The following is a 14605-nucleotide window of genomic DNA, read 5'->3' as shown; positions in this document are numbered from 1 at the left end:
ATCAAATTCTGGGTAGCGGTCAGGAGAAAATAAGTCATAGGTGTTCTTGTGTAATAATTACTGTTGAAAGTGTAAATGATCCATTTATCTGTGAGACTGAGAATAGAATAACTGCTACGTTACTTCATATGAGATAGTATGTTGTACTGTCTACTCACTAGGGCTCCAGTGAGTGAGTATTTTGAATGTGAAGCTCATCCAGATGAGAGGATGGAATAAATGGCTAGTTGTGATATGGCTAATATAAATAGTATGCCTACATTTACATCAATTAATGTATAAGATATGGGAAGAGGAATTCATGTTGTGTGAGACAGGGTTAAGGCTAGCATTGGGGAAATAATATACAAATTGATGATGTTGATGGACATAGTAGTTCTTTAATAAATAATGTGAATGCCTCAGCAATGGTTTGTAATAATCCATGGGGGTTGATGATTTTTGGCCCTTTCTGAATTTGTATATAGCCTAGAATTTTCCATTTAGTTAATATGAGAAATGCTCTAGTCAATTAAATTGGGTCATTTGTGAAAGAATGTTGATTATAAACATATTCTTAGGAAGAGGACATGAACCCATGCAGATAAAGGTTTAAATTTTACATAATTACTGGGCTCTGCCACCGAAACAAATCGTGTTCTACAATAAGGTATGTATAAATAAACTGAATGTAGATTATATCATCATTTAGTTTGCAGACATTTTGTAAAGTAAGCCGTATTGCTCTTGTCCTTTCCTACTGGAAGAAATCTGCAATAGAGCAACATGACTCCAGTCTGAACTCAGATCACGTGAGACTTTAATCGTTGAACAAGACAATTAATAACAGTTATACCATTGAAATATCCTGATCCAGCATCAATGTCATAAACCATATGGATGATATGAACTCTAGAATAAAATTACACTGTTATACCTAGTAAAACTTGTTCCGTTGATCAGTGTTTTAGAACAGGTGATAAAGCATTTTGACTACCTGGTCTAAATTTTAATCACTCAGAGATGGTTTTATTCTCCAAAAAATAAATGGCGCACGGACTCCAGGCAAACCAGCTTCAGGAGTTGTGGCATGCAGGTTCGGTAGTTGTGGCCCCTTGGCTTAGTTGCTCCGAGGCACGTGGGATCTTCCCGGACCGGGGATTGAACCCGTGTCCCCTGCATTGGCAGGCGAATTCTTAACCACTGCATCACCAGGAAGTCCCAGAATTTCAGTTTCCCTTTTAATATATGTTAAGCCCAAATAATCCATGGAAAATTGTTACAAAAAATAAGACAATAAAATATTATAAGGACTATAACAGAAGCATATAGTACACAGTTCATATAGACACATCCCAAGCAGTTAAAAAGTGTATTAAAAGGGAGGCTGCAGTTTTAAAGAATAAGATAAATTACACCCACAAATTCCCAATCTTTCCTGAAACGTTGCAACCTGAAAGCCTATTGTAGGAAGCAGAAGATTCTAGGAGACATTCTACAAATGAAGGACTCTAAACCCTGTGGATGGATAAGGAATTCTGGAAGGAAGGTATCCTCACCCAAGGAGAGAAGGTTCCTATACTTGGGTAACAGCACTTCCCTGTAACAATTCCCATTGATCTTGGTCTAGGCACTCCCAGAGCTCTTGAGAGAAATCTATGGGCACAACCTGGAATGTCAGCAGTCCCTGAAACTAAAAGTACACATATCGTGTGGCCAGGGGAAGAGTTCATAATGAGACCCAATAAGAAAACAGCAAGTTAAGAGAACTGTTTTTAATTTAGAAGAGTGTCTTGAATTATCCACTTTTATATATATATATATATGTAAGTAATTTTTTTACACAGTAAGTTTCTCTATCTTATTTCTTACTACAAGAAAAGAGGATGGCATGTGATCCACAAAAACAGTATAGAGACTATTCTTATCTGGAAAAGAAATGATAAAATGATGGTTTCAACACAGGCATATGCATTTTTGAGTGTTTTATTTACATCAAACTGGATAAAATGTGTGAATCTCTCAGACAGAAAAGACATGTCAAGGTAGAAATGAACCTTTCAACTATTCATGGGTACACAAGTACACTGGGGAGACTTTAAAAGTTCAGATTCTGATTCAGTAGTTCTGGTGGACTTGAACTCCATTTTTTTAACAAGCTCATGTTTAACTAGTGATGCCACAGTCTATGATTCATTAACCACAATTGGGAATAGCAGAGACATAATAAGGAAAGGTAAGAATTCATAGTTAACTTTGAACTTAAAGTGTTTTATGGATTTTACACGTTTAATAGAATAGTAAGCACAGAAGCAACAATCATTTGTGAATATTTACTGTAGACCGTGTATCTTTCTAACATTTTGTTTAGGATTCCAGGAAAAAGGCCTGGGCTGCGGTCTCAGTGGGCGGGGCCCCCAGGCAGCGCCTCCCCTCCAGGACCACCGACGGGGCCCTACGCTCCTAGCGGCTCCGTCCCCCGGCGCCCCCTTCTCTCCCGGAAGGCCTCGAGGAAGAGTGGTCCCACCCCCTGCGCCCAGAACGGAGCCCGCATTTCCGCAGAGCTGGAATTCCCGCAGCTCGGGGTCTCTTCCCTCCGTCGTCACGGAGCTGGCCCGGAGCCCGAGGGGAGGGCGGCCTCACTGAGGCTTCCGGCTATGGAGCGGCCCCGGCGGCCGAAGCCGTGACAGTCGTGGGGACGGCGGGCCGGTAAGTGGGCGACGACCCTCCGCCTGGTCCGGTGCCCGGGCGACAGCGCAAGACCAGCTTCTGAGGGGCAGGTGTTCACTGCCACCCGGCGCTGCTGTGTAGAAAGAGCGGCCCCCAGCGTCTGGTCCTGGGGAACTTCGGTCCCTCCTCTTGCCCCTGTTCTTGGCGTGGCTCACGGGGCCTGGGGGGCGTGGGGAGGGCGGTCGGCCTGAGCGTCCTGAGGGAAAACGGGGCAAGGGAGGCGCACGGTCAGTCGTCAGCGCCCCTTCTCCTGACTGCGGGAAAAGCGGCTGAAAACTCCGGAGGCTCGCAAGGCCTCTTATTCAGCCGAGTACCTCTGCGCTCCTTCCTCCCTGAGCTAAAGTACCGGGGGGAGGGGACAGGGCAGGGGCCTGGCAAAGGTAATGGGGAACATCAAAAGGTGATTGTTAACTAAGGAAAACCAGCTCTCCCAAGGTGAGGAATGTAGCGCTTTTCTTTGTATGCGAAGATGCCAGAGTCAGGGGTCACTGAAATCCTTCCTTTGACGTGCACCCTCAGCTCTCTGGGGCCTGCATTCTGTATTTGCGTATCCTGAATTTCTCGGGGCCCGCGGCTCACACTGGAGGGCTGCAAGTGCTGATGACTGTGACATCCTTTGTTTACTGAGATGGCAAGAAATATTCCATTTCTCACAGGCTTGATTGGCTCAGAGTGTAAAAAGTAGGAGAATCTCACTCGGCATGTAATTTAGCTTATATACATATAATATTTATATTTAACTGTGCTAATAGAGGCTCTCAAGTCCAAGTAACTTGTACCACTGCCCTGTATATATTAATTTCATTAATATCATGATAAATGCCCATAAAATTGACTTAACCCATTTAAACAGGATAATGATTTTTAAAGAAAACATAATAGAAATATAACAACAAAACCCTTACCACTGAAGGCTTTTTGTGGAACAACCTAAATAAATGTTCCGTTGTTAAAATATTGAAAGATGTATTCAGTACAAATATCAACAAAAATGAAAAGTAATACGGGCAGCGGAATGCTGAAGTGTTCTCTATCATTAAAGTGGCAGAAAATCATTTATTAGTAGGCACTGGGGGCACAGGATGCCTGATTTTATGTCTTTTTCATACTTGTGCAATTGTTTCAACGAGTAACTTAAAGACAAAATGGAAAAACGAGGAGGTTTGTGCCTGAGATCATGTTGATGCGAAACTAGGGATGGCCACCTTGTCCCAGGTGAGTTAAGTTTACCTGGCCAGGTAGACCGCAGAGCTCCTGGGAAGCCAGGCTGGAATTCTGCTGGGTGCCCCTTAGCTTCTGTGACTTGATTGATTGTGAGTCATGTTGAGGGAAACACCTGATCATGGGAAATGGGTGGAAATAGAGTGACTTGGGGAGCAGCTAAGGACATTCATCACAGCTCATGGCCTGATTGGATTTTAAAGAAACAGGAAAAGAAATGCTTCTTATGGAATCAGAGATTGTGAGGGCTGGACAATCCCACAAAATGAGGAGCACCCGTCCCATTTTCCAGATGAGAAAACAGAGGCCCAGCAAGGTGAAATCCCTCACCCAAGTTGCACCCGTCTCTCCTCCCCACTACATGGTTCATGGAAGCAGGACTCTTCCTGTCGTGATCACTGCTGAACCCCCCAAATGCCCAGGTATTTAGCAGCTGCTCCAAAAATTTTGGTTGACTGTAGGAACAATGCTATTCCTTTCTTTCTCACTCTTATTTAGGATTGTGCCAAGAACTCCCCAGTTTTCATTGTAATTCGATAAATGTAAATATTAATTGAGTTTTGTTGTGATGAGGACTTAGGCTTTGAAGGTAACAGACTTGGTTCAGATCCTGGTTCTGCCACCCAATAGCTGTTTGGCTTTGGGAAAATTACGAAACCTCTCTGAGGTTATTTTCTCTGTAAAGTGGGGTTAAACTATCTGAGCCAGCAGAGCACCTGCATCAGGGATGTGCAGTAAGTTTTGGTCTTTCTCACTCTCCCACTCCTTTCTGTTCTTCCCAGAGAACATGTACAGAGGATATAGTACTTTTTAAAAAATTAATTTATTTTTGGCTGCGTTTTGTCTTCGTTGCTGCGCATGGGCTTTCTCTAGTTGCAGCGAGCGGGGGTTACTCTTTGTTGTGGTGCACGGGCTTCTCATTGCGGTTGCTTCTCTTGTTGGGCTTGCTGTGGAGCATGGGCTCTAGGCACGTGGGCTTCAGTAGTTGTGGCCTGCAGGCTCAGTAGTTGTGGCGCATGGGCTTAGCTGCTCTGCGGCATGTGGGATCTTCCCTTACCAGGGCTTCAACCCATGTCCCCTGCCTTGGCAGGCAGATTCTTAACCACTGTGCCACCAGGGAAGTCCTATATAGTACTTTTTAAAAAGGGGTTTTAATTTATTTCAGAAAATATACATTTTTCTTGTAGAAAAGGTTATTTCACTATAGAAACATAAACACGCAAAACGACTACAAATACAGTATTAGATGGGTTAGATATTATCAGTCACATTTTTTAAGTAACTGGGCAACTGCCAAAGCACTAGCAACTGGGGATTAAGAGGATTCAAATCTGGGGTGCTCCCACCCCAATTTCAAGGGCAGGGTGTGTTTTTCAAATCCATGTTTCATATGGTCTTTGTTTCTTATCCATCCTCGGTGTCTGCCTTTCTCGAGAAGGCTCAGATCCTCCGCTTTCACACCCTCCCGGCTGGCTGTGCCCCAGCTCCCGTCCTAGACCCTATGCATGCCTGGGTGTGCCCGCTCTCCCTGTGCATCACCAGCTTTGCCAGGGAGCTGCTGTATCGTGCACTGCTTGCTGTACCCCAGAGTACCTAGACCCTTCTGGTACATGAAGTACACCCTCATCACCATGAGTGCACGCCCATCCCCTTACCTTATATCCTGCATCTAAGGCAGGCTTGGGGGTGACTACAGTGTGCATTCAGCTATGTGAGCTGCTGGGCTCAACGTGAAGTTCCCAACTTTTCAAGTTGCAGGCTTGAGGGGCACACAGTGATTTAAGTCGGGTCACCTGACTTAAAGTGGGGCTGATTGATTTAAAGCCAGTGCACCTGACTTAAAGCCTGCGTCCCTCAGCTGCAGGACAAGACCAAATTTGGTGGTGCAAGCGTTCGCTCCAAGCCAGCACTGCTGTTCAGGAAGAGCTACCAGCAGCACCTTAGTCCACGGGGACTTGGTCCATTGTCTTATCCCTGCCCTCAGAGGGGGGCCACCTGCTCTTCTTGAGCAGAATCAGGGAGGGGAAAGTGCAGAGTCCCGGCTGGAGTTGCGGCACCCCTTGTCTGATGGCAGGGAAGGGGGGGCGGGGCTGTGTGGTGTCCTGGGGCTGGACTCACCAGGTCCACTCAGCCTCTCAGCCTCCTAATCTCCCCACACACACCCCACAAGAGTTTCCAATAATATGTAATTGCGCCTTAGGTTCTCGGTCTTCAAACTCATACCCAGACTCCCAGGTCCCTTGATTCAGCCAATTCCTCTGTGCTCTTTCTTCTATTAGATACAGTCCCAGAGGGAGGGGCTGGGGGATGGGACTGGAGGGACCCCCGCAGCACTGGCCTCAGCTGACTAAGGAGAACCGGGGCCTGTGCTCTCACATATGTCCGAGGACCCTTAAGGCGGAATCGAGGGGGCCAGTTAGAGGCAGTCCTTGCTGCCCCAAGTGAGTATGGATCACCATCAGGTGGGGAGCACGCTGACCCCTGAGAAGTACTGTTAAGAGGATGTGTTCCTCCTTTGGCTTCAAGGACGTGGGTGGGCTTCAGGGCTCCAGTTCCGCTCCAGGCTTCCAGGTCCGACTGCACCCCAGCGGCCTTGCAGACCTGCCTTCCTGTCCCAGAACTTCTCAGGCTCCAGGAAGAATCCAGACTGCAGAGATGGTGCCTGAGCCTTCCAGCTTAAGAAGTGCTGTCCCTGGGGACCCAACAGTGGAGGGAGGAAGGGTGAAGGGAGTAGGGGGGTAGGGTAGGGAGGGGTAGCTGCCCTGGGAAACGTTGAGAGAGAAATATCGCCCCCCACACCCCCTGCCCCCTGCAACTGACCCATTGATGCCATAGGATCTCAGGGCCGTTTAGTCAGAGATGCCTCTGCTTCTTTACTCCTGTGTTCAAAACTATGCAAAACAAACTCTTCATCCTCTTGCTGCCTTGCCAGGACTTTTAAAGCACTGTTCTTTTGAAGCACTCGTTCCCTAAACTGCAGTTTGGAGCTGTCCCAGCTATTTAAAAGTTTTCTCCTTAAACTGTGCCTAAATCCTACTCTTTTGGAAAAACTACCTTCACGTCAGAGGAGATTGTCTTTTCTGCCTATTCCTTCCTTCTACTGCCCTCTTAAGAAGTCCTGTGCACAAACAGCTTGGTGATTTATTTTTTGCTTCATGTCAAAAAAATAAATAAAACTTTCCCATGCTCCCCAAAAAGCTTTCCTGGAACATGGGTGTTTCAAAACCATGACAGTGTTTTCCAGTTAGTGTACACTGGGTAGACTGCCTAGCAATCTCTCTAAGAGCCAGAGGTGAGCAACACCTTTACTTGTTTGATTGGATGCCCTCCAAATTTAGGAAGGTCACATTCTTATGACCCAGCAGATAAGACAGGAGCCTTGGATGGCTATGGCTGTGATTATATAACTTCTGGTGATTTTATTTCCCTTACTGAGCTGCTGCTTCTAGGTTAAATTCTTTTTATTACCTGTCCATTTTTAAAGAAAGTGTGAAAAAGTCACTCTAATAAGTCAGGGGTCTGAGCTCAGGGTTGGTCAAAAGTACTCACAGGGTGGAAGGTGGATAAAAATAGATGGGTAAAATAGGAGGGTTGGCAAGTACAGCCCGGACACCCGTGTTCATTATGCATACTAATAAAGGCCAGAATCTACTCATTTATTCTGGTGGGAAGTTCTGATGGTTTCACAGGATCAAACTCAAATCATATTCAAACTAGGGGATATTCCCTGAGCATAAAAGGAAGTATCCACCCCTCGCAGGAGTCACTGATGAGGAATAAAGATGCAGACATAGAGACTGGACTTGAGGACAAGGGGCGGGGGGAAGGGTAAGCTGAGACGAAGTGAGAGAGTGGCATGGACATGTATACCCTACCAAAGGTGAAATAGATAGCTAGAGGGAAGCAGCTGCATATAGTGCAGGGAGATCAGCTCGGTGCTTTGTAAGCACCTTGAGGGGTGGGATAGGGAGGGAGGGAGGGAGATGCAAGAGGGCAGGGATATGGGGATATATGTATACGAATAGCTGATTCACTTTGTTATACAGCAGAAGCTAACACGACATGGTAAAGCAATTCTACTCCAATAAAGATGTTTACAACAACAACGAAAAAAAACAAAATAAGTCAGCCACACCAAAGGAGACATTGTATGTGTTTACAGTTCAAGAAATCCAGAATAGAATACTTTACTCTGTATACAATGAATTGTCCATTAGAAAAGAGAAAAACTTTATAAGATGTAGTTTTTCCATTTATTGTTCAGAATGTCATTTTTATACCTCTGCATGTCTATTCAGAGCCAAGTCACGTGAGTTAGAGGTAAGCAGCTGATTGATTTAAAGTTGGGTCGTGGGATTTAAAAACCAGTGGCAGCTGATTGATTAAATACAGTCATATCACATGACGAGTGGGTGCTAAAAACTGCTTTTTCATCTCTGGCTCAGAATATCCTATTTACCTTGGTTTTTCTTATGAGTTAGAAAACTTGAGCTGTCTCCCCTTGGAATCATCAGGACAAAAATACAGTATTTCAGGTTCATTCTTGAAACCAGATTCTCATGGTTAAGGTGTATTGACTAAAAGATCCTCCTTCTTCAAGAGATTCCAAAGCTCTGTAGGACACTTCATTGTAATTGGAGAAAGAAGAATGAAATCATGTCAGCAGCTGCAGGAGGCAAGGCAGTCCCCAGGACTAGGGGAGGAGGAGGAGAAAGGGCTGAGGGTTGCCATTAGAGCGGACAACCGGCAGATGGCGCTGAAGCACCGGCAGAGCCCACCTGCCACTGCCAGTTTGGCACTGCAGGGTCAGATTTGGGTTTGGAGATGGGGTTGTTGTAACCCCAAGGAGGTGAGCAGAGAGGAGGAGTTGATTACCGGTCTCCTCTGACTCTCTGGCCCAAATTGCCTGGCTTCACAGGGGGGACAGAGTTTTGCTTTCAGCAACTGATGGGGCACTTCCAGGCTGGGGGGGTTGCCCAGTGGTCCGACAGCCTGACAGGCTGACTGTGGTGTGACCGCCCTTTGTTTCTCCAGAATCTGTACATCAGGAGGTGCATGGCTGCGGGAGCCCATTCACTGCCCCCCCCCCAAGGGGGATGGCACCTTCCCTGGCTGTACCCTATGATCACCAGGTACTTGAAATGAATGCAAGATTTTTGACTTCAAGGTAAAGCTCACATAACCCCTTCTGCCTCGTAATGTGTAGGATTTACTATAATGGAAGGGCATTATAAAGAACGGGTAGAAAACTCACCTGTTGGTCTCCATGTAGGAGTTTATTTTGCACGAATCCCTCCTACATGAGTAGATAGCACAGGTTTATTTTTGTTCCCGTGTGTGTAGTTGTGGCAGAGGACTTAGGTATGGTAATTTGAAGCCCTTAAAGAAATATTCTCAGAACTCTCAAGACTTCTCTTGATTGGAACGGAGAGACCTGGAAAAGGAGGAAAAGAAAAGAAAGAGGGAGAAAGAATGACTGTTTCTCAGTAAATTCACCTTCTTAGTTGATTGTTCTGTCTTCTCATTTCTTTTAACTTCTATGTATGTCTAATGGAATAATGTAGAAAGGTTGATTTGTATGCTATAAAAGATTTTACATCACAAAGAGACTAGAAGTGGCTAAAAGAACTTATTCAACGTTGACAGAACTAATTCAAATCAATTTTAGATAGAGTCTTTGATATTAAATTTCTACACTAAAATTGGTTAATCCAAAGTTTCTCTTTCTTTTTGAGTGAATATTTGTTACATATTTTTGTAGATAATAATTTACTCTAGATATACAAAATTGTGAGAATGGGTAACATTTTTTACCACTTAAATCATTTCTTTTAAATGAATAGATTGTACACTTTAAATGCCAATGTTATTTCTTACATGTTGTTTTTTATTTTCTTGATTTCCAAAACTTGTGTTTATTTAATTGATTTCTATCTAATAATCTGTGTCTCCCCTTTATTGTTTCTTAGTTTATATTTTATTGATCTATACTTAATTTACATTATTATATCAGTTTCAAAGGTACAACATAGTGATTCATAAATGTTTAGGTTCTTCTCCATTTATACTTATTATAAAAGAGTGTCTCTTATTCCCCATACTATACAGTACGTCACTGTAGATTATTGATTTTATACATAGTGGATTCTTCCTCAGAATCTCCTACCACTATTTTGCTCCTCCACAACACTGTCTCTCCCTGCTGGTAACCACTAGTCTGTTCTTTAATCTGTGAGTCTGTTGTGTTGTTGTTGTTGTATTCAGTTGTTTAGATGCCACGTGTAAATGATATCATACCAGGCTTGTTTTCTCTGCGACATACTTTACTAAGCATGATACCCTCCAAGTCCATCCATGTTCTTGCAAATGGCAAAATTTCATTTTTTTTGAAGTCACCATAAAAAAAACTTTTTTTTAATCCAGTAACCTATTGACGAACACTTAGTTTTACTCTATATCTTGTCTATGGCAAATAACACTGTTTTGAACTTTGGGGTGCAGTTATTCTTTTGAAGTAGTGTTTTTGTTTTCTTCTGATATATACCCGAGTGAAATTGCTGGATATTATGGTAGTTCTATTTTTAGTTTTTTGTGGAACCTCCATTCTGATTTCCGCAGTAGCTGCACTAATTCACATTCACATCAACAGTGTACAAAAGTTTCCTTTTCTCCACATCCTCACTAACCTTTATTTGTGATCTTTTTGATGACAGCCATTCTGACAAGAGTGAGGTGATATCTCATAGTTTTGATTTGCATTTTACTGCCGATTAGCTATGTTTAGCATCTTTATGAGTTCTGGCTATATATCTGTATTTTTTCCTTGGAAAATGTCTATTTAGGTGTTCTAATTTTTTTAAAAAAGATTTTGGGTGTTTTTTGATATTGAATTGTATGTGCTGTTTCTGTATTTTAGATATTAACACTTCATTGGTCCACGTTTTGTGTTAACTTCTTATCATGTGCAAATATTGTTGCTCTTTCAGCACGTTGTCTTTTATATTGTCTTTGGTTTCCTTTGCTATGCAAAATCTTTTAAGTTTAGTGAAGTCCCATTTGTTTATTTTTGGCTTTGTTTCATTTGCCTTAGTAGACTGAACCTAAAACTGTTGCTATCATTTATGTTGAAGAATGTTCTATATTTTCCTCTAAGGGTTTTATGGTTTCTGTCTTGCATTTAGGTCTTTATTCACTTTTGAGTTTATTTTATATATGGTGGGCTAAAATACTCTAATTTTATTATTTTCCATGTAGCTGACCCGTTTTCCCAGTACCATTTATTGAACAGACAGTGTTTTCTCCATATTGCCTGCTTTGTCATAAATCAATTAAATATAAGTGTGTGAGTTTATTTCCGAGATCTCTATATCTCTATTCTATTCCAGTGATCTTTATGTCTGTTTTTGCTCCAGTACTATTCTCTTTGATTACTGTAGCTTTGTAGTATAGTCTGAAGTCAAGGTGCATGATGCCTCCAGCTCTGTTCTTTCTCAAGATTGTTTTGGCTATTTGGGGTCTTTGTGTTTCTATAGAAATTTTAAAATTATTTGTTCAAGTTCTGTGAAAATGCTTTGGTATCCTGATAAGGATTGCATTAAATCTGTAGATTGTCTTTGGTAGTACGGTTATTTTAACAGTATTAATTCTTCCAGTCCATGCACCTGCTATATTTTCCCATCTTTTTCTGTTGCCTTCAACTTCTTTCACCAATGGCTGATAGATTTCTGAGTACATGTCTTTTACCTGCTTAGGTGTGTTTGTTTCTAGGTATCTTATTCTTTTTGGTGTAATTGCATATGGTATTGTTTTCTTAATTTTTGTTTCTGACAGCTTTGAGTTTTGTTTTTTCTTCTTTTTCTAATTCCTTCAGGTGTAATGTTAGGTTGTTTATTTGATATTTTTTCTTGTTTCCTAAGAATAAGCTTGTATCACTATAACTTCCCCCGTGAACTGTGTTGGCTGTGTCCTATAGGTTTCGGATCATTGTGTGTTCATTTTCATTTCTCTCTGGGTATTTTTAGAATCCCTCTTTAATTTCTTCAGTGTTCCTTTCTTCCCCTTTTATTCCCTTCATCTGTGATGTGAAGACTATCTTTAATATTATGTTTGGATTTCTTTCAGTTTTGTGTGTGTGTGTGTGTGTGTGTGTGTGAGAGAGAGAGAGAGAGAGAGAGAGAGAGAGAGAGACAGAGAGAGAGAGACAGAGAGAGAGAGACAGAGAGAGAGAGATAATTTTAAGTTGCTGAGCTCTTAATTTCAAATGGACATTAACAACCCTGCATTTTTACTCTCCTCCCCCACAGTTACTGAATTTGACCTTATATTTTACATCTACTTGTTTTGTGTGCCCCTTAACTTCTTGTTGTGAATATAGATGATTTTATTAGTGTTTCCTTTCATCCTTCCTACTAGCTGTGTACATAGTTGATTTACTACCTTTATTGAATATTTGCCTTAACCAATGAGGTTTTTCCTTTAGTAAGTTTCCTTTCCTAATGTTTATGATTCAGTCGAGGCCTTTTCTCTTTCACTTAGAATAGCCCCTTTAAGATATCTCATAAAGCTCGTTTGGCAATGTTGAGGTCTTAGTTTTACTTTAGAAACTTTAGATCTCTCCATCAAATCTGAAGGAGAGCCTTTCTGGGTAGAGTATTTTTGGTTATAGGATTTTCCCTTTCATGAGTTTGAATATACCATGCCACTCCCTTCTGGCATGCAGAGGTTATCCTGAAAAGTCAGCTGATAACTTTATGCAAGTTCCCACGTTTGCAACTTGACGCTTTTCCTTTGCTCCTTTTAATAGTGTCTTTTTATCTTTATTTTTTTGCTATTTTAATTACAATGGGTCTTGGTGTGGTCCTCTTTGGTTTGATCCTGTTTTGGCCTTACTGTGTTTACTGGACATGAATGTCTGTTTTCTTTCGCAGGTTAGGGAAGTTTTCAGCTTTTATGTCTTCAAGTATGTTCTACACTGCTTTCTCTTTCCTTTTTGCTTCTGGGACCAGTATAATGCAAATGTTAGTATACTTGATGTTCATAGGTCTGTTCAACTTTCCTCATTTCATTTTAATCTATTGTTTTACCGTTCATCTTCAGTGATTGCCAGTACTCTGTCCTTTAGTTTTCTGATCCATTCCTCTGTATCGAGTCTACAGTAGTTTCCTTTAAGTGTAATTTTCATTTCAGTTATTGTATTCCTCATCTCTGTTTGGTTGTTCTTAGGAGTGTAACTCTTTAAAAAAGCTTCTAACTTCTTGCTCTGGCCGTCCATTCTTCTCCTGAGTTCTTCGATCATCTTTACAGTCCTTACCTTGAACTCTTTGTTGAGGAGATTGCCTATCTCCACTTCACTTAGATCTTCTTCTGAGTTCTTATCTTGTTCCTTCATTTGGATCGTGTTTCTGTGTCACCTCATTTTTCTTAACTTGCTGTTTTTATTGCTATGTATGTAGTAGGCTCATTACATTTGCTGACCTTGGAGAAGTGGCCTTTTGTAGGAGAGGTCCTATGTGTCCCAGCAGCCCACTGTCCCCTGGTCACTAGAACTATATGTTCTAGGTGTACCCCCTGTGTGGGCTGCTTGGGCTCTTCTGTTGTGGTGGGCTGACTACTGTGGGTGGTCTGGTAGGCTTGGCTGCCCCCAGAGTGCATGTTTGCCAGACTCTGCCTAGTATGGAGGCTGTCTGTGCTGCTTGGTGAGGCTAAATCATAAGGCAGCTGGCTGCACAACTCTGGGGGACACCAAATCTAGTGCTGGATCATTTATGGGTTGAATTGCAGTCCAGGTGATAGCAGGGCTAGTGCCCAGTCACTGGTCATGGGGCTATGCTGGCTACTGGGAGGAAGACACAGGTCCTGAGTTCTGGCGGTAGGACCCAGGATTCTCAGAGTTGGTGTTGGATAACTGTCCCGGACACAGTTATCTGCAGGGTCTGGGGTATCCCTAATCTTGTATTGGCATTCTGATGGGCAGGGTCAGGAGCCAGCTGAGTCCCTGGCTGTTTCTGGCCTGCAAGTGAGTGGCCTGGTTACACAGGCTGCTGGGCTGTGGTATTCCTGGAGCTGGTGCGTGCCTGTTGGTGTATGAGGGTGATCCCACTGCTAGAGCAGGCTTGCTCTTGGGTAGGTCCAAGCTTCATCCAATCCCTGTGCAGTAATCACCTGACAAGAGTTGAGGCTGATTCCAAGGCCACTTGTCGGAGCAGGCTCACTTGTCAGAGTGGCCAGGGATCCTGAGGCTGGTGCCTGCCCACTGGTGGATGGAGTTTGGATCCAGGGTCTCTGCCTGAGGTGTCCTGGGCGTCTTGGATCTAGTGCCTGTGCACTGAGGTGTGGAGGCTGGTCCTGGGGCTTCTGTTGGCTGGGCCATGTCCAGGGGCAACCGTGCATTGAGAGGGTCTTAAGCCACCCATTGGCTGGTGGGTGTGGCTGTGCCCCTGCTCAGTTAGCTGCTTGGCCTGCAGCCCCATAGTGCTTGTGTCTATAGTCTGGTGGAAATTGGTGGGGCTCTGTCCTGAGGCTGATGAGCTAGAGGGAGGATTCTGGAATTATGCTTGCTGCTACCAGTGGCTAGGAGGTAGAAGGAGCTCCCCAAAATGGATGGTGCCAGGGTCTATGTCCCTGAGAGTGTGCTGTAGTTGCCTGTTGCCTCTCTGGGAGACTCTCCAAGATCAGG

This window comes from Grampus griseus (genome assembly GCF_964374135.1).
Source record: "Grampus griseus genome assembly, chromosome: 2".
Lineage (NCBI taxonomy): Eukaryota > Metazoa > Chordata > Mammalia > Artiodactyla > Delphinidae > Grampus > Grampus griseus.
Note: the sequence above shows the minus strand (reverse complement) of the source record.